This window comes from Nannospalax galili, unplaced genomic scaffold (genome assembly GCF_000622305.1).
Source record: "Nannospalax galili isolate Female #2095 unplaced genomic scaffold, S.galili_v1.0 scaffold324, whole genome shotgun sequence".
Lineage (NCBI taxonomy): Eukaryota > Metazoa > Chordata > Mammalia > Rodentia > Spalacidae > Nannospalax > Nannospalax galili.
In genome coordinates, this window is record NW_008353027.1 from 633,287 (window position 1) to 652,891 (window position 19,605).

Consider the following 19,605-nt stretch of genomic DNA (forward strand, 5'->3'; position numbering starts at 1 on the left):
CGGCCTGGCCATGAACCCACGGAGACCCCCCTGCCTCTGCCTCCCAAGTGCTGGGATTAAAGGCATGCACCACCACGCCCAGCTACATGAGTTTTTAAAGGTAGAATTGAGAGTCATATTTAAATATACTGAAAGTCTCTAATCATGACATTCATTTGATAATGTCAGTATCATTTCCAGATGAACTATTTTCCTTCATTTTCATGGAATTAACTTTTCTACCTACAGGAATAAGACCATGAGGCCTCACTGCAATTTCTTCAGGCAAATGGCTTTTTTCTTTTGTTTATTTTCAATGATCTGTTGTTCTCTGATGATCTGTGCAACCCAATAAGAAACAAACATAACAACAGAACACTAGTAGGATGTGTTAGGGTAACAAGTATTGCTGTGCATAATCATTATACAGATCTTATTGTTTTCTTCCTTGTTTTCTTTCTTTCTACCTTTAGAGACACTACATTTTGTACACGGAGATTTAGGTAGCATATTTATATTTTATAAATCTAGATAGTGATTTTTAATGAGTTTTCTTGTGATCACCATCAAACAACAAAACAATTTATTTAACAAGATATTCTACATATACGTTCCCTATACATGATAGCATTTGGTTTATTTCCTCCTAAGAAACCTGCTATAAAAAGTGATTTTGCCATAGTGTTTATTAAGAAAAATGTGTGAATAACTGCTCTATTTTCTTCCTCTTCCTCCTTCAAGTTTTGATTCAGTCTTGGTGAAAATAGAATATTTAGGAAATGGAATATTGTTTTGATTTTTGTTAGTCACAGGTAAGGATTCAGAATTGTATTTATTAGACTCAAATGATAAAGAAACCATATTTGAAGAGAAAATGCAGACTTCCTAGATGTATTTATTTTGGGTTACACAGAGTGATGACTTTGATGAGCAAAAATATTTTTGTTTGTTTAAAGAAAACCTATATGCTTTCTTCCCTGCTACGTGATTAAAAACTTAATCACCAGAGCATGGATGATGTCATAAATTTTAGGAAAATTTAATTTTAGTATCCTTATCTGTAAGGATAAAGTAAAACTGACCAAAAGCATGTATCAGAATCTCTGTTCTCAAATATACTCTTCTGGAATTTTCTACTGTTTAATTGTCCATCTCAGAGAAGGTAACAAGAACATAGATTTTTAAAACTAGGATTGAGACAAATTTAAATATGCTTGCTCTTTCTAAGAGACCCCAAAATTAAATTCCACCAGAAAACTTTTAGATATGATGAACTGTGCTGGAAAGCTTTTGTGTCAAGTTGACATACCTCAGTTGAGGGAGCCTCAACTGGGGAATTTCCTTCATTGGACTGGCCTGTGGCCATGTCCATGGGTCACCTTCTTGATTGTTGAGTGATGTGGGAGCATCTAGCCCACTGTGGGTGCTGCCACCCCTGGACAGGTGGGCCTATGTTGCATAAGAAAGCAGGCTGAGCAGGGGCCAGGTTAGCAAGTCTGTAAGCAGTGATCCTCCATGGTCTGTGCTCCAGCTCCTTCTTCCAGGTTCCTGCCTTGAGTTCCTACCCTGGGCTCCCGAGAGCTTCTGTGACCCGAGAGATGTAAGCTGAATAAACCCTTTCCTCCCCAAGTTTGTAGTGGTTAGAGAGTTTTGTCACATCAATGGAGAAACAAACTAGGATATCAACATTTTCAGGGTTGTGGCAGGATGCAATATCAATTTACAAAAATCAGTTGCCTTTCTATATACCAATAACAAGCAATCAGAGAAAGAGTTCATGGAAATGCTCCATTTATAATATACTCAAAAGAATCTAGAAATAAACTTAATAAAAGACATTAAAGACATCTACTATTAAAGCTTTAAGTCTTTGAAGAAAGATTGAGAAAGACATAGGAGATGGAAAGACCTCCTGTGCTCATAGGTTGGTAGAATTAAAATTGTGAAAATGACCATCCTACCAAAATAAATTTATAGACTCAATGCAACCCCAATCAAAATCTTCATGATATTCTTCATAGAATTAGAAAAAAATCCTAAAATTCATATGGAATCACAAAAGATCCCAGATAACCAAAGCAATCCTGAGTTCCATGAACAATGCTTGCAGAATTACAGATCTCATTTATTACAGAGGTATAGTCATAAAAACAGGCACTGGCACAAAAACAGATATGTAGATCAAATGAACAAGACAGAGCACACAAACATGAGTGAACACAATTTCATCCACCTGATATAAGGCAATATTAGACTTGAAGTTTTCCAAAGCTGTGTTGCTTTTGGAATCCATGACTTGGGAACTAGGGACACTGCTCTTCTGCATAAAAAGTTTTACTGTTGATATTTTGGAATTCTTTGTTTCTTCTGGATGTTAATTATCAATTACATAATTACATTTGTTAGCAAAGTATATATTTTTTCACCATTCTGTTGATTATTTCCAGTGCTATTCAGGAACTTTTCAGTTGAGAGAGTCCATCATGCAGCCCTATCAACACAGACAAGAAACAGAAGCAACCCAGATCTGCAAGTACTCCTGAAAAGAAAAAGAAAATGGTACATGGGTTCAAATGAAATGCTATTCCATAATACAAATTAATGAAAGTCTGTCATTTTTATCAGCAAAGACAGAACTGGAAATAATTATTTTAAATTTCAAAAACCAAGCTCAAAACACCAAGTGCCATATGGTCTCACACATGCAAATTAAGTAAGTTGATGTCATAGAAACTGACAGCAGAAGGATGGCAATGGCTGTGTGGAGGAAGCAAGGGGAGAAGAGGTGAGGAAAGGTGATCAACGTGTAGTAGAAGATATCATTTAAAGGGCAGAAGTTATGGAATGCTTTGCACACTGCATTGACTTTAGATAAAAGCAATAGACTGTAAATTTCCAGGACTAAAAAAGGATTTTGGTTCTTTGGAAGAAAATAACTGAGGAATATTCAAAGAGACAAATATGTTTAGCCTCAGTAAATTCAGTATATCTAGTCTATCATTTTAAAACAAATTCAAATTAATAAAGCTATATGTGAAAAATGTATTATATTTTCTCGGAAAATATTTCAGCTCTGGATTGTTCAGGAAACAGGATTTTAATATTCAAATATATAAATTATTCTTATTAAGACATGTTTAAATATATGAAGATACAAAACATAAATTTAGCTTTATAGTATTGTATGTTGAGAAGTGCTTACAAGTACAAAAAAAACTCTAAAGTCAATGATATTTAGAGGTTTATTTTAATTGGAAAAATGGTATCATACTACTCAGACACTTTATTATGCTTATGCTACCAAAACCATGCTTTTAACTCAACAGGTTTTTCTCTTTATGTGAATCACTGCCATGTATTTGTATGACTCTGTGGGCTTCTATTCACATTGTGTCTCTATCATACTTTGAGCATAGATGCAAATGCAGGACCTGAAGTAGAATCCTGTTATATGATTGATCCATAAAGTCTTTATATATGCTTTACTATAAATAGAAACCTCAAGCTGAATCATTATCAATATCTGAACATTGAAAGAAAACATGTTCTTCTATTGAAATTCTTTGGCATAATTAAGAATCATGTCTATTAGCTTTAAAATTAGCCTGCTGAAAACAGTATATATTTTTTACTAATGTAAGAATGTAACTAGTGTCTGTTTCTTTTCGGTGCCTGTAATATTTTCAGAAATCACACATTAATTTGCATTTAAAAGGAAAAAAACATTATTATTAGTTTAAAACTACTCTGATTGAAGTACTTCCAAAGGTATCTGATTTTAATGTTAATGTAATATGTGATTTGAATGAGAAATTTTCCCATAGGATCAAGTACCTGAACATTTGGTCCCCAGTTGGCAGCACCATTTAGGGTGGCTATAGGATCTTTAGTAGGTGTAGCCTCACTGTGGAAGCATGTCAGTGCGGACTAGCCATGATATTCCATCACCTTGCTCCACCTGTAGTTCATGCTGTACACTTCATGTTTCTGGGGAAGATGGAATCTCTCTGCTTCTTGCCTTGGCCACCTGTTCCAAAGCCTGACATTATGGACTTTCCCTATGGAACCGTAATCCAAAATAAACTCTTTCTTCCATAAGTCATTTGTTTATATTTCTTATGACAGCAATAAAAATACAGAAGCTCATGTTAGAAATGAAGTGTTGCTATGAAGGACATGACAACTTTTGAGGGGAAGACATGGAAGACTTCAGAATATTGGAATTAAAAATATGTTGAATGCTGTAAGCAGAGTTTAAAAGACTGCTCCAGCAGTCAGAATATTTTATAGTGGAAGCCTGGCTAATGATGTTTTAGGGTTAATGGTCTGGACTCAAAGCCTTTTGTATATTTTGGCAAAGAATCCAACTGATTTTTGTCCATGTCCTGTGAATTTACATGAAGTTGAATTAAAAAATAAGGGACAAATTTCTGGTGGAAGAAATTTCAAGATAGCATAATATTGAATTTGTTGCTTGGTTTTTGCTGATATTTCTGATGAAGAATTATAAAGAAAAAGAGCAAGTGAGGCAGAAAAAAATAAAAAATATACAGTCTGGAGAGAAAAAGAGGCTATAATCGTTAAGGAGATTAGTGCCATAAGAAGTGGCCTCCTGGTCTGCACTCTAACAATGTGAAAAGTGCTCTCAGAGTAAGACCCCACCCAGCTAAACCTCCAGCTTGTGACAGGACAATGTTTAAGGACTTTTCTGTTTCTAGGAAATGACATACAAAATTTTCTGCAAATGTTATTCAAAGGAAAAGTGTCTATCCCAAGTTGGAAGTAAATTTGGCAGTGTCTTCCACGTGGTATTAGTTTTGGAGGGATGAAAAATGGAAGCATGAAGGGGTTGTGATTTGTCCTCCTTTGTTTCAGAAGGTCAGTGGGGCTGGGCAATGTGAGCCCATGCTGGAGTCCCTGTGACAAGGCACTGGGAGGATATGGGGATGTAATCAGCCATTGTGTGAAGCTGTGAAAATGAGGGTTGCAGTGGGGAACTCAAGTGTTTGGAAATGCCTGATGTGAGAACTGTGTCAAGGAATGATGTATACAGGGACTGAAAACAACCCGAGAGAGAGATGCACGCTCCAGACAGCAAAGATGGAGTTTCAGAGGCATCATATTCCTTTGTTACTGAAGAACCACATGAAGGAAGTTGAGTTATAGAATTTAGTTTCTGTACTTCTGAATTTCAGACTTTCTGTGGTCCAATATTTATTAACTATGCCAGCATTCCTCATTTTTGGAATGGGAATACATATGGTATGCAATTTTGTATTGCAATAACATATTTGCTTCTGATTTTACATTTAAAAGAGTGCCTTAAGTTTCAAAAGAAGATTTGGGGCTTTAGATTTTTGAATAATATTGAGACTGCTAAAGACTAGGAGATTTTTATAGTTCAACTAAATGCATTTTGCATTATGATATGATCATGAGCCTATGTAGGCCAAGGAGAATATAGTGATTTCAATGAAGACTATCCCCCAGCTGGTGGTAGTGTTTGAAAGGTTTGTTTAAGTCATTTTTCTGTTGCTGTGCTAGACACACTATGAGCAAGGGAATTTATGAAAGGGAAAGTTTATTTAGCTTATGGTTCCACAGGGACAAGAGGCTATCATGGTGAGGAAGTTTGGAATCAGAGGGGACTGGAGTAGGAGCAGAAGCTAAGCACTCACATCTTTAAGCATGTACAGGAAGCAGAGAATGACTGGAGATCCCACAAGGCTTAGGAACTCTCAAAGCCTTCTCCTAGTAATGTACTTCCTCCAGCATAGCCAAACCTTCTAAGACCTTCCAAAAGTGCCACCATCTGAGGACTAAATGTACAGATATTTGGATTCTATGGGGGACATTCTTATGCAAACGACCACATTTTATTTATCTGTATTAGTCAGATTAATCAGGGTATTCTAAAGAAACAGAATCAGTAGAATGAATATGTATAAAGATTTATCAGCTTAGCTCACAGTCCACATTTAGGCTGAGCCTTCCAGCTTCAAATGATCCAATCAAGAAGGTCTTTCATTTCAATTAATCCCAAATCCAGTCAAATTGAAACCCAGGATTAGCCATCACATAGGTGTAGCATCGTAGGAAGAAGTATGTCTCTTGAAGTGGACATTGAGTGTTTATATTCTGCCCAGTTCCAGTTCACTTTCTCTGCTTCGTGATTATGGTGGAAGTTGTGATCTCTTGGCTTCCTGCTCTGGCAGTCTGTTGCTGTATCTCCCCACAATTTAGTTCATCTCTGTCATGGCATTTTATCACACAAACAAAAAGGTTACTAAATATGATGTTATTTATATTTCATTGCATTTGCCTCTTTGGGAAAACATTTATTAATAATAAGTGTAAATTCCTCTGGGAAGATAATATCAATGTCAATTATTACCTAATTTAATAGCTGAGATATAAATGGCACTAATAAGTATTTTTTAAAAAATAAATAAACTTTTGGGTGTGGTAGTATATACCTCTAATCCCAGTATGCAAGAGGTAGAGGCAGGCATGTTTTTCTGAGATTGAGGCCACCTTTGTCTACATGGTGAATTCCAGGCTAGATGGGGCTACAATGAGATCCTATCTCAAAAACAACAACAACAACAGCAAAAATGTAAATAACCTATTATGAGAAATACACCTTAAAATTCAATTTTTTTTCTGTTATTTAAATTAGTACTTTATTTTAAATCTGTCACATTATTAATACCTTTTCATCTATATTTGGTAAACTTCAATGTACTAAACCTTACTTTTGTACTCCATACTTTAGTTGATTTTAACTGACATGACATATGATAAAGTATAAGTGTAATTAATAATGTGTTACCTCTGGTCATCATGCCTGAATCCTCCAGACTAACCAGGGGATTTTCAGGCTGACTAGACTACAGTGGATGCATTTATGCTGGAGGATATTTGGGTACAAATATGTGAATGCATATGACTCAAAATGTATGGCAGAGTGCATAGGATTTTATGGCAGGGGGCAGGGGGAGAGGAATGGATGGGGAAGGGAGTCTGGATGTGAGTGGGAAATATTATATGAAATTTTAAAAGTTCAATAAAAAAGGAACAAAATTAATCTATTTGTTGTCCAGAAGAAACTCATTTTATCTCCAAGTATATTTTGGGGTGAAAGAATGAAAAAAAATTCCACGCAAATGGCACACAAAACACACAGGAGTAGATAGTCTTGTATTTGACAAAAATAGACTTCAGGTTAAAGTTAACCAGAAGACACAAAGAAGGCCACTACATTATCATTAAAGAAACAAGAGACCAAGAAAACATCAAAATTATGAACAATTATGCACCAAACTTTGTGGCACTCAATTTTATAAAGAGATTATTACTGGACTTTGATTTCAGCTTCCCACTTTCTCCAACAGACAAGTCCTCTAGCCAAAAACTAATCACAGGAATACTTGAATTAAATTATATCCTATATCAAATGAACCTAACAGAAATCTAACAGAATATTCCACGTAAGCAGCAAAGAGTACACATTCTACTCAGCAGCACATGGATGTTTCTTCAAAATAGACCAAGTCCTGGGGCAAAAAAAACAAAACTCAACAAATACAAAGTAATAGAAACAATTTCACATATTCTTTCAGTCGGAAATGCAACAAAATTTAAAATTAACATCCAAAAAATGTTCTAGTAGGGGTTGGAGAGATGGTTCAGTGTATAAGAGTACTGACTGATTTTGTAGAGGACCCAGGTTCGATTCCCAGCACCCACATGGTAGCTAACAACCATCTGTAACTCCAGTTCCAGGGGACTCTGACACCATCCTCTGACCTCCCTGGGCATTGCACAACATGATTGCACTTACAGGCAGGTACACATAAAATAAAGGTAATTAATAACATGTTTTTAAAATCTCTAGTAATGACACAAATTCATGGGAATTAAACAATACACTCCAAAATCATGAATGGGCCAAAAAAAAAAAAATCAGAAAAGAAATAAAAAATTTCCGGGAACTAACTGAAAATGATAATACAACACAATACCTATGGGACATATTACAAGCAGTCCTGAGAGGGAGAATTATATCTCCAAATACCTACATTAAAATATTAGAAAGAGCAAAACTGAAATGCTTAATTGTATGAATTTGGAAAATCAAGAACAAACTAACACACAGTATAGAGAAATGAGAAGAAATAATAAAAACCAGAGAATAACTTAATGAAATAGAAACAAAGGAAAAAAATCAGAAAGAATCAATGAATCTAAGAGGTGCTCCTTTGAAAAGATAAGCAAAATAGACAGTTCCTTAGCCCAGTTACACAAAACAAAAAACACACAAAACAACAAGATTGAGATGAAAGGAGGAACATCACAACAGACACCAAAAGCATTCAGAGCATTTGTAAAGAACACTTAAAAAAACTATATTAAATTTGAAAGCCTAAAAAAAATGGATGGATTTCTAAATTTAATGGATCTACCAAAATTAACAGTTTAAACAGACCTATAACAAATAAGGATATTGAAACAATACAAAATCTCCCAATTAAAAAATGTCCAGGTCCAGATGGATTTACAACAGAAGATCTACAGTCAATACTACTAAAAGTATTCAAAAAAAGAAACAGAGGAGGAGCTCCCAAACTCCTTCTTTCAAGTCAGTATTACTCTAATACCAAAACGAGGTAAAGATATAACAAAAGAGGAAAACTGTAGAAACAAGAAGAGGGAGGGGGTTAGAATTCCTGGAACTAGAGTTACAGATGATTGTTAGTTGCCAGGTGTGATTGAAATGGAACCTTGGCCCTCTGGAAGTCAATGCTCTTAATCACTGAACCATCTCTCCAGCCTCAATACCCCACTTTACAAAAAGGTGGAACAATAAGATATAAATTCTAAAGAAAGCAGAAGACTTGAACTTCATTTTAAATCACTAGACTTAATTGACTTCTAGAGAACACTGCAACAAATTAGTGTAGAGTATGTAGCCTTCTCAAGTGTACATATACATGGTAATGTGCACAGTTGAAGGCTACAAGAAGCACAGTGCCAGACAGGACAAATCTCCCTTCACGTTGTTAGTTAAATAATCCAAGCAACTCTCAAAATAACACATAATATTGTCATGGTCTTTGATTGCCTCTCAGAACTCAAAAGTAAGATCCTATTATCCTGTTGCTGATGACAGGACATTACTTTGGACACAGGACTTGGACCAATTGAACTTGAACTGAGCAAGAAGTCTCCTCCTTGAAAAGAAGCTCTCCTTTTATCAGATGATGATGTGAAAACTGTTAAGGGAAACAATGAATCAATGATCCATACAGTTGGTAGCCTAAAAGGCACAATAAATATACAGCTGTAAATTATTTCTATTGGTGCAGTAGGGGGACTTTTATCTTGGTGACAATTAAGGACTATCTAATTGGACTTAAGCTCTACTGAGTGGGTGGGAACTCATGTGATACTGTAAACATAGCAAATTATATGTGACTGGAGAGGTCACAGAATCTAGAGGAAAAAACCCCATGTCTGTCATAGCCTTAGACAAATGTAATTTCTTACTGTATTCTAAGTATGTATCCTTATATTTACAGGCATGTGTACTCTCACCATTCATCAAAGAAGCTTCTTTTTGCAACAGATAGAAACTACTACAGAGTTCTACATCTCATCAAAGACATAGAATAAGTGTTTATGTGATATTAGCCACAAGAGACACATCTACAATGCAACCTCTACTCCTAAGGCTCAGGGGACAAAGTGGAACAGGGGTCAGTGAGTATTAATGCAGCCCTCAACTCTCAGAAGTTAGGCTTCCTCATACAACTAATGTTGATTAGCACAGAAAGTCACAACTGGCAAAAATGTAAAGAATAACAGACTAATAAGTGTGTGTCCCTAGATGTGACTTGGACTCCTATATTAAAACTTTGCTATCTAGGGCTCAGGGATCATCTTGGAAGGAGGGTGGAAAATATATAAGAGCTGGAATGGTGGATGGCCACAAGGAAACAGAGTTTTCTAGGTTGTTGTGAACTTGCTCATATTAACTTACAATGGTGACAGCATGCACAAGCTCAATGCAAACTCAAACCAGATAAAAGCCAGGATAGAAGTAGGGAAATGGGTAAGAAGCAGCAACCTTATTTGAGGAACTATTGGAAACTTGTCTTGCTGGGTGAGGAAGAGTTAATCTTCCTTAAGGGAATGACTCTCAATAGGTTGACTAACCCCAGTGAATTTCCTCACTCCAAGGAACATTTGGGGACAAATTTTGACTTGATAGGCATTAACATATATGATAGAATACATGAAATCTGGCAGGGGTCTGTGGGGCTTATAGCTAGGGGAGGGAGTCTAAATATTATTAATATGTATTGTTTGAAATGTACAAAAATTCAATGAAACATTTCTTTAAAATAGGAGGCTGGAGAGATGGCTATGAGGTTAAGGGCACTGGCTTTTCCTGCAGAGAACCTGGGTTCATTTCCCAGCACTGACATGGTGGCTAACAATAATCCATAACTCTAATTCCAGGGCATCCGATGCCCTCTTCTGACCTCTTCGGGCATTACACAACATGGGTGCACTTACATATATGCTGTTGTACACTCATACATAAAATGTTTAAAAAATAATGTTGTGCTTTTTTCTGAGACATAGATAATCTTTATTTTCTTTATTGTTTAACCCTATTCCAGGTTAATGACAAAGATCTATTACATTTTAAGCACAAATTTTAAATGTGTCTCAGCAGCATCCAAGGTGTAAATTTCACATGCACTGTCTCTCTTGTTTATCAGTCTCTGTTCTTCTGTTCTACTTTCAGACCTTCTTTTCTCTGTGAATACTTTTTGTAATGCCCTCTGGATGTGTTCATTTGTAGTATTTAAAGTGTTCTCCACATTGCAGCCCCACCAGCAGTGGATGAGTGTTCCCCTTTTCTTAAATCCTCTCCAACATTTGGTATCAATTGTTCTTTTGATCTTAGCCAGTCTGACTGGGCTAAGATAAAATCTTAAAGTGGTTTTAATTTGTATTTCCCTAATTACTAATGATGTTGAACATGTTTTAGGATGCTTCTTAGCCATCTTTAATTCTTTTGAGAACTCTCTGTTCAGCTCCTTAGCCCATCTTTTAATGGGGTTACTTCCTGTCTTGATATTTTGTTTCTTTGAGTTCATTATACATTCTGGATGTTAAACCTCTGTCAGATGTGCTGCTGGTGAAGATTTTCTCCCATTCTGTGCTTTTTCTCTTCACTTCCTTGGTTGCTTCTTTTGACGTACAGAAGCTTTTAGTCTTAATGAGGTCCCATTTGTTGATTCTGACCTTGTTTCCTGAGCAATTGATGCCTGGTTTAGAAAATCCTTTCCTACACCAATGTCTTGTAGGTTTTTCCCAATGTTTTCTTCTAACAGTTTCGAGTTTCAGGCTTTACATTGAGGTTTTTAATCCATTTGGAACTGACCTTTGTGCAAGGTGAAAGAGAGGGGTTTAGTTTCATTCTTCTACAGGTGGAGATCCAATTTTGCCAGCACCATTTGCTGAACATGCTGTCTTTCCTCCAGTGAATGTTCTTGACCCCTTTGTCAAATATCATGTGGCTGATATTGCATGTACTCATATTTGGGTCTTCAATTTTGTTCCATTGATCTACAGGTCTATTTTTGTATGAGTACCATGTTGCTTTTATGGCTACAGCTCTGTAAAACAGTTTAAAGTCTGGTATAGAAATTCCCCCAGCATTGCTTTTAGTGATAAGGGTTGCTTTGGCTATCCAAAGTCTTTTGTGGTTCCATATGAATCATAAGATTTTTTTTCCGACTCTGTAAAGAATGTCATTGGGATTTGATTAACATGGCATTGAATCTATGAATGGCCTTTGGTAAGAGGGTCATTTTCACAATATTAATTCTTCAAATCCATCAACATGGGAGGTCCCTCAATCTTCTGATGTCTACCTCAATCTCTTTCTTTAAAGACTTAAATTTTTCATTGTAGAGGTTTTTTAAATTGTTGGTCAGGTTTATTTGGAGATTTTTTTTGTAGCTATTATGAAAGGGAGTCTTTCCAAGAACTCTATCTCTGATTGCTTGTTATTGGTATATAGAAAGGCTACAGCCTTTTATAGATTAATTTTGTAACCTGCTACTTTAGTGAAAGTGTTAATCATTTCTAGGAGTTTTCTGGTGGAATTTTGGGTGTCTCTTAGATACAATATCATAACGTCTGCCAAAAGGGATAATTTGGTCTCTTTTTTTCCAGTTATTACTTCTTTAATTTCCTTCTCTTGTCTTATTGCTTTTGCAAGAATTTCAATCACTATGTTAAAAAGTATTGGAGCAAGTAGACAGCCTTGTCTGGTTCCTTATTTTAATGGAAATACTTCCAGTTTTTCTCCATTTAGAATGATGTTGGCTGTGGGTTTGTTATACATGGCTTTAGTTATGTTGAGATTCATTCCCACCAGTCCAATTCTCTCTAGGACTTTGAATATAAATGCATGTTGAATTTTGTCAAAGCCCTTTTCTGCATCAATTGAGATGACCTTGTGGTTCTCTGGAATAAAGCCAACATGATCATGGTGAATGATGTTTTGATGTGTGTCTCTATGTGGTTTGCAAGTATTTTGTTGAAAATTTTTGCATCTATGTTCATTAAGGATATGGGTCTGTAGTTTACTTTCTGGTTCTATCTTTACCTGGCTTTTGGTATTAGAGTGATGATGGCTTTATAGAAGGAATTTGGAAGTTCTCCCTCCATTTCTATCTTTTTGAATTAATTATTTAGGATTGGATATAGATTTTCTTTTAATTTATGGTAGAATTCTGTTGTAAATCCATCTGGTCCCAGGCTTTTTTATTCAGGAGGTTTTGCATTACTGGTTCAATTTCCTTATGTGTTATGGGTCTGTTTAAGCTGTTGATCTCTTCTTGGCTTAGTTTTGGTCATTCCCACACTTTTAGATTTTCAAATTTGGTAGCATATAGGTTTTTAAAGTATTGCCTTATAATGTTCTGGATCTTTTTGATGTCTGATGCATTGTTTTCCCTTTCATCTCTGATTTTCTTGATTTGGAGTTGCTCTTTCTTTATTTTGGTTAACTGGGCAAAGGGTCTCTCAATCTTTTTTTATATTTTCAAAGAACCAGCTCTTAGATTCATTGATTCTTTGTAATTTTTTTTGTTTCTAGTTCATTAATTTCTGCTCTAATTTTTGCTATTTCTTCTTGTCTGCTGGGTTTGGGGTTCATTTGTTGTTGCTTTTTAAATGTCCTGAGTTGCAGTGTTAAGTCACTTATTTGTGTTCTTTCGGATTTTTTTAATATACTCACTTAGAGCTATAAACTTCCCTCTAAGGACTGTTTTCCATGTGTCCCAGAGGTTTTCTTGTGTCTATCCTTTTCATTTAGTTCCAGGAATACTTTTATTTCTTTCTTAATTTCTCCTTTACCCATTCATCATTCAGGAGTGTGTTGTTTAATCTTCATGTGTTCATATAGTTACTAGGGTTTCTTCTGCTATTTATTGTAAGCTTTATTGCATTGTGGTCTGATAGAACGCATGGACTTATTTCAATACTTTTGTATTTGTTAAGGTTTGTTTTGTGCCCCAGTATATGGTCGATTTTTGAGAAAGCTCCATGGGGTACTGAAGAGAAAGTATATTCTTTGGTGCTTGAGTTGAATATTTGGTAGGTGTTTGTTAGGCCCATTTGATGTATGGTATCATTTAATTCAGATGTCTCCTTGTTAGTTCTCTGCCCTATTTCTGTATCTAATGGAAACAATGGGGTATTGAAGTTCCCAACTATTAATAAGTTGGGATTAATCCGGGTCTTAAAATCCTGTAAGTACTTTTTTTATGAAGTTGGGTGCACCAGAGTTTGGAGAACATATGTTCATGATTGTAACATCTTCTTGGTCAATTGTTCCTTTGATCAGAATGAAGTGGCCTTCTTTCTTCTGATTAGTTTTAGTTTGAAGTCTATTTTGTTAGATATTAGAGTTGCAACACCTGCTTTTTTCTTAGTACCATTTGCTTAGAATATTTTTTCCATCTTTTAACCTTAAGGTAGTTCCTCTCCTTGAAAGTGAGGTGGGTTTCTTGCAGACAACAAAAAGATGGGTTTTGTTTCTTAATCCATTCAACTAATCTGTGTCTTTTGACTGGGGAATTCAGTCCATTGATATTTAAAGTTATTAAGGAAAGATGTGTAGTGATTCCTGTCATTTTTATTTCTGTTCACATTCTTGGTGTAGCAGTGCATTTCCACAGTTATACCTCCATTTAGTTTCTTTCTATAACCCCTTGGTTACAGTCATTCCTTTCTTCAGCTCTTCATATTGCTTCCAGAACTCTCTGAAGGACGGTTTTTGTGGACATGATTTCTTTCAGTCTATTTATGTCACGGAAGATTTTTCTTTCCCCTTCAACTATAATAGACATTTTGGCTGGGTAAAGTAATCTGGGTTGGCACCTGTGGTCATTTAGAACTGGTAATACTTTGGATGAGGCTCTTCTGGCTTTCATAGTTTTCACTGAAAAGTCAGCTGTAATCCTATTGGGTTTGTTTTCCTTTGTATGTGACTTCCTGATTTTCTTTTGCAGCTTTCATTATTGTCTCTTTGTTCTGTACATTTAGTATTTTTACAATGATGATCTGTGGAGAGTTTTTTGTTTTGTTTTGTTTTGTTTTGATTTTTATCCTGGTCCTGTCTATTTGGTGTTCTATATGCTTCTTGTATTTGTATGGGCATGTCTTTCTTTAATTTTGGGAAATTTTCTTCTACAATCCTGTTGCATATCTTGTCCATATCATTATCCTGAGAGTCTTTTCTTTCCTGTATGCCTATGATTTCTAATTTTGGTCTTTTATGTTGTCACACAATTCCTGCATATTCCATTCTTATGTTTTCTTAAATTTTTCAAAATCTTTGCTTGAGTGGTCTAATTCATCCACTTTGTCTTCCAGTCTTGATATTCTGTTTTCTATTATACTCATCCTATTGGTGAGGCTTTCTCCTGTCGTTTCTCGTTGGCTTATTGAGTGTTTTACTTTATTCTTCATTTCAGCCTGATTATACTTCAATATTTCTAAGTATTTCTGAATTCATTCAGAAGTTTATCCTTATCTTCTTTCAGTTCCTTGCTTTGTTTGTTTGTGTGTTCTTTAAATTCACTGAATGCTTTTGTCATGTTTGTAACTGTTCTTTTGAATTCCATGTCCTTTGTTATCTCTAGCGTGTTCTCTTTGTACTCCTCCTCAGGATTTTTGGTACTTGGTGGGGATATATTATTTGGGTTTTTCATGTTATTATTTTTTCTCTGTCACTTTGACATGTGGATTTCTTTTGTAGTTTTTGATTCTTGTGTGAGACCCAAGTCTTCCTTTTTGAGTTTAGGTCTGCTTCTTTTTTTAAACTTTGTGTGCCTTTGTGACATGCTTGTTGGGCATGAAAAGCTGGTTGGTCTGGGCTTAAGGTTCCCTCTTTTGATTTTATATTGGAGAAGCCAAATTGATTTCATCTTCCTGCTCAGGTGTTCCCACAGAGGCCCAAGTCGAAGGAGGATCAGATGCTCTCAGGCTCTCTCCTAAGAACTAGATCCCTCCAAGAAAGATGCTGGCCCCATTAACCTGGGGGGGGGGGCTGTGCTGCCTGAGATGCAAAGGGCGGTGGGCACAGGAAGAGGCCCAGAGGGCTCTGGGGGACTAGAGGGTGGAATTGGGTTGGTCTGGATGCAAAGGATCAGAGAGCCAATCTGGTTCACTTTGAACAGGAGGCAGTTGCAGGACTTCTTGCCCCTGGCCTTGGCAATCCTTTTTGGGTTGGTCATTCTCAGATCATCTCCAAGGACCTGGATGCCTGCACTAGCTGTGAACTTCTGCCAAGCTTCCCAATCATCCTGGTCAAAGGGGTCTTCGATGGACACCACCGGATAGTCTCTGATGAAGGACTTATACAGGTCAGCCAGCTGGTCAGGCATGATGTACTTGTTGGGCTCAACAGGAGACTTGATGTCCAGGTCATATTTGTTAGACCTGACCAGCTCAGAGGCAGCTACATCCATGCAGATGACAACCTTGTCAGTGTAACCAGCCTTCCCAATTACCTTCTTCAGCAGCTCCACAGCTTCTTTGTTCTCCAGGATGATGGGTCTAAACCTGCCTTCATCACCCACATTGGTGGCATCTTTTCCGTATTTTTCCTTCAAGGCATTCTTCAGGTTGTTGCAAACCTCTGCTTCAATGTGCATGGCTTCCTGGAAGTTGGAAGCACCCCGGGGAAGTTCATGAACTCCTGCATGGACAGCTTGTTGCCAGTGTGGTAACCACCGTTGATCACGTTGAAAGCCTAAACTCACAGGATGACTTGGAGTTACCAGCCAGGTTGGCGATGTGTTGGTACAGGGGCACCCCCGTCTCCACAACACCAGCTTGCAGACAGCCAAGGATACTCCTAGGACCTCATTTGCACCAAACATAGATTTATTTTCGGTGCCTTGGATTTCAATGATCACTTTGTCATCTTCTCCTGTTCTGTGATATGCAGTTTCTTGCTAACCAGAGCAGGTAAAATAGTTTTATTGATGTGCTCAACAGCCTTTGAGACACCCTTCCCCATGTAGCACAACTTATCATTGCCCTGGAGTTCCAGGGCTTCGTAGATACCAGTTGAGGCACCGGTGTGCACAGCAGCTTGAAGAGACCTCTTGCAGTGTAGAGATCAACCTCAACAGTAGGATTTCTGTGGGAGTCAGTGATCTCTCTGGCATGTATCTTGAGACTAGGCATTGTGAATTTCTGGCAGCACAAGAAAAGGAACAGGCAGAGCTGTGGACACTAAGGAGATGGTCAGAGCAGAGTAGCCATCAGCTGACCTCCCAAGCTGCCCTTACATCTACTGATCTTAAGGAAGGTCTACATTCCCTCACCCAGCAGTAATCAGTCTCCAATAATTCCTAACCTAGGGCCAGCCCACTGTCCATTCCCACTCCACTCTAGTCCCTTGTCTGATTCAATTGACATGGGTGCTTGATGCTACCATTACCACAAATTCACTTGAGCAAGCTTCCAGTGGCCTGAAAGCCTCTGTTTTCCTGTGTTCATGGACTAACCCTGGCTCTTAAAATCTCCTCCCACCTTTCCACAATGGTCCTTGAGTCCAGGGTAGGTGAGGTTTAATATAGGAGTCCTATTCAGGGATGTGTACTCTGCAATGTTTTACTAGAGGATAAACTTAGCCAACTGTGACCTGTGTGTATCACACTCTATTTTATAAGATGAGAATTTAGAGATGCACTAATATTCTCTGCACCTCATGTTCCTCTATGTTCCATGACTCTTAGGTGTAGAGGCTCCACTGTAGATATGTCACCTAGGACTGGGCAGCTCTCAGACATATATTCACTCTGTGTGACCAGCTGTGGAAACTTGAAAGAGCATCCATCTGTTGTAAAAAGAAGCTTCTTTGATGAGTGGTACACAGTACATTTCTCTGTAAATATAAGATTCTATTTTATATTTTTAAAAAAGAATCTATAGCATACAGTAAGAAATTTCATTTGTCTAAAGATATGACAGAGATAAGGTTTTCCCTAGAACCTATGACCACTCCTGCCATATATATTTGGCTATAATTGCAGTTCACTCCCATGGAGAGGACTTCAAGTCCAACTAGATAGCTGCTGATTACCCCCCCCCATAACAGTGCCACTGCTGGACCAATAGAAGTAGTTTGCTGTGCCCATTGCTATGGTTATTAGGATTTAGGCCTGAGTTGGTCCTTTGATTGATTTTCTCCCTAAGCAGCTTGCATATTGTCTTGTAAAACTATGAGAGTTAGTCCATTTGCATACTTTAGATTGAACTGTAAAGTGGCACAATAATGTATAAGTATTCCTATTTCCTTCAAAATTTATCAAATGTTGAAAAGAAAACAATCAATAATGAATAATGAAGAATATCTAATATATTTATAAATAGAACATTACTCAACAATAAAAATCTTACAAATTAGCAAAATAATATAACGAGTCACAAAAACATGGTGTGGATTCTATATTCCAAATCATTACAAAAATTTAATCAAGATAAAACAATTAGTCCATGACTTGTTTTGGAATAGGATGAAGACTTGTTTGAGACATTTAACAGCAATAAGTCACAGTAGTTTCAATCTGTCTTGCCTAGTATGCAAATTTGAAGAATTTATGTAATTTAAACCTCAGTGAATTGAACACCTAAAGTCAGTTTTATTGCATGTAAGTTATACTTTAGGAAACAACAATGTAACTACATACATATACATTTAATGTATTATTTAATTACACAACAGAACATCAATGAATCTTAATCATCTTTATACCCCTTCCCCATTGACATCCTCCCATAGACCCCCCCAATGGAGTTCATACAATCTGTCATTTGTGTTAAGGCCTATTTTGTCAACTTAGTGTCCCCAGACATGCATGAGTGCAAGTTCATCCACTGAGGTCTAGTCAGCTGTTCTAGAATCCCTCACTTTAGGAGGATCAGCTCTTCCTCACCTAGTAGTAATCAGTTGCCAATACTTCTTCAGCTAAGATTGGGGTCTGCTGTCCATTTCCCCATTTCTATGCTGGGTGTTTGTCTGCATGAGCTTGCATTGAGACTTGTTCATGCTTACACCACTGCTGTAGAATCATATACCCAGTGTTGCAGGAACTTGTAGGACTTTATTTTCATATGGTCATGCACCTCTGCCCTGGTTCCTACAATCTTTCCTCCCCGTCTTCTACAGTGCTTGTTGAGCCCTGGGTGGGTGAAGTTTAATATAGGAGTCCTGTCCAAGGACCAGCATTATGCAGACCCTATGTTTTGACTGTTTGTGACTTTTTGTATTCTTGGAACTCTGTTGCATGCGGGAACTTATTTATGAGAATTGAGAAATTCATTAATGTTCTCCTTACCTCTGTTCTATGTTCCATGAGCCTTATGTGTAGAGGTTGCATTGTAGATGAGTCGCTTAGGCCTGGGCAATTCATACACAATGTCTGTTTGTGACCAGTTGTGGCACTTGGTAGCAATAGCCTGTGTAATTTTGGGACTTTCTTGGACCACCCTGGCCAACAACTCACAGGAATGTTTCTCCTGTCTGGCACTGTTTCTTGTTATGTAGCCTTTAGCTATACACATGAACTCCTTTAGAGATATTTTATATGTAATTTGTCATTAGGTTGTTGAACTAATATGATTTCCTCTTTTTTTTTAACTAGCTAGGTATTATTTATCTTTCCTCTCTCCCTGTCTAACCCTTACACCATGACTTCCATATATAAAATGTCCCCATTTCCCCCATTGTGTAAATGTACAACATTTGCATTATCCACTCTTCAGTTGAGAAACATTTAGGTTGCTTCCATCTCTTAGTTATTATGAAAAGGGCAGCAACAAACACGGATGCACAAGTATCTCTGCAGTAGGATGAGGCCTTTGGGTATATGCCAAGTAGTGATATAACTGGGTTAAATGGTAGGTTCATTTTACGTTTTGGGTTTTTTGTTTCTGATGATGATGATGATGATGATGATGATGATGATTATGATGATTATGATGATGATTAGTATTATTAGTATTATTATTCCTTGTTCCTGC

General features: G+C 36.9%; 1 pseudogene; it reads right to left on the bottom strand.

The window, feature by feature from the left end:
• Positions 1-16,764, bottom strand: part of LOC103747777 — a 26,339-nt pseudogene extending 9,575 nt beyond the window's left edge.
• Between the last annotated feature and the right edge of the window lie 2,841 nt (positions 16,765-19,605).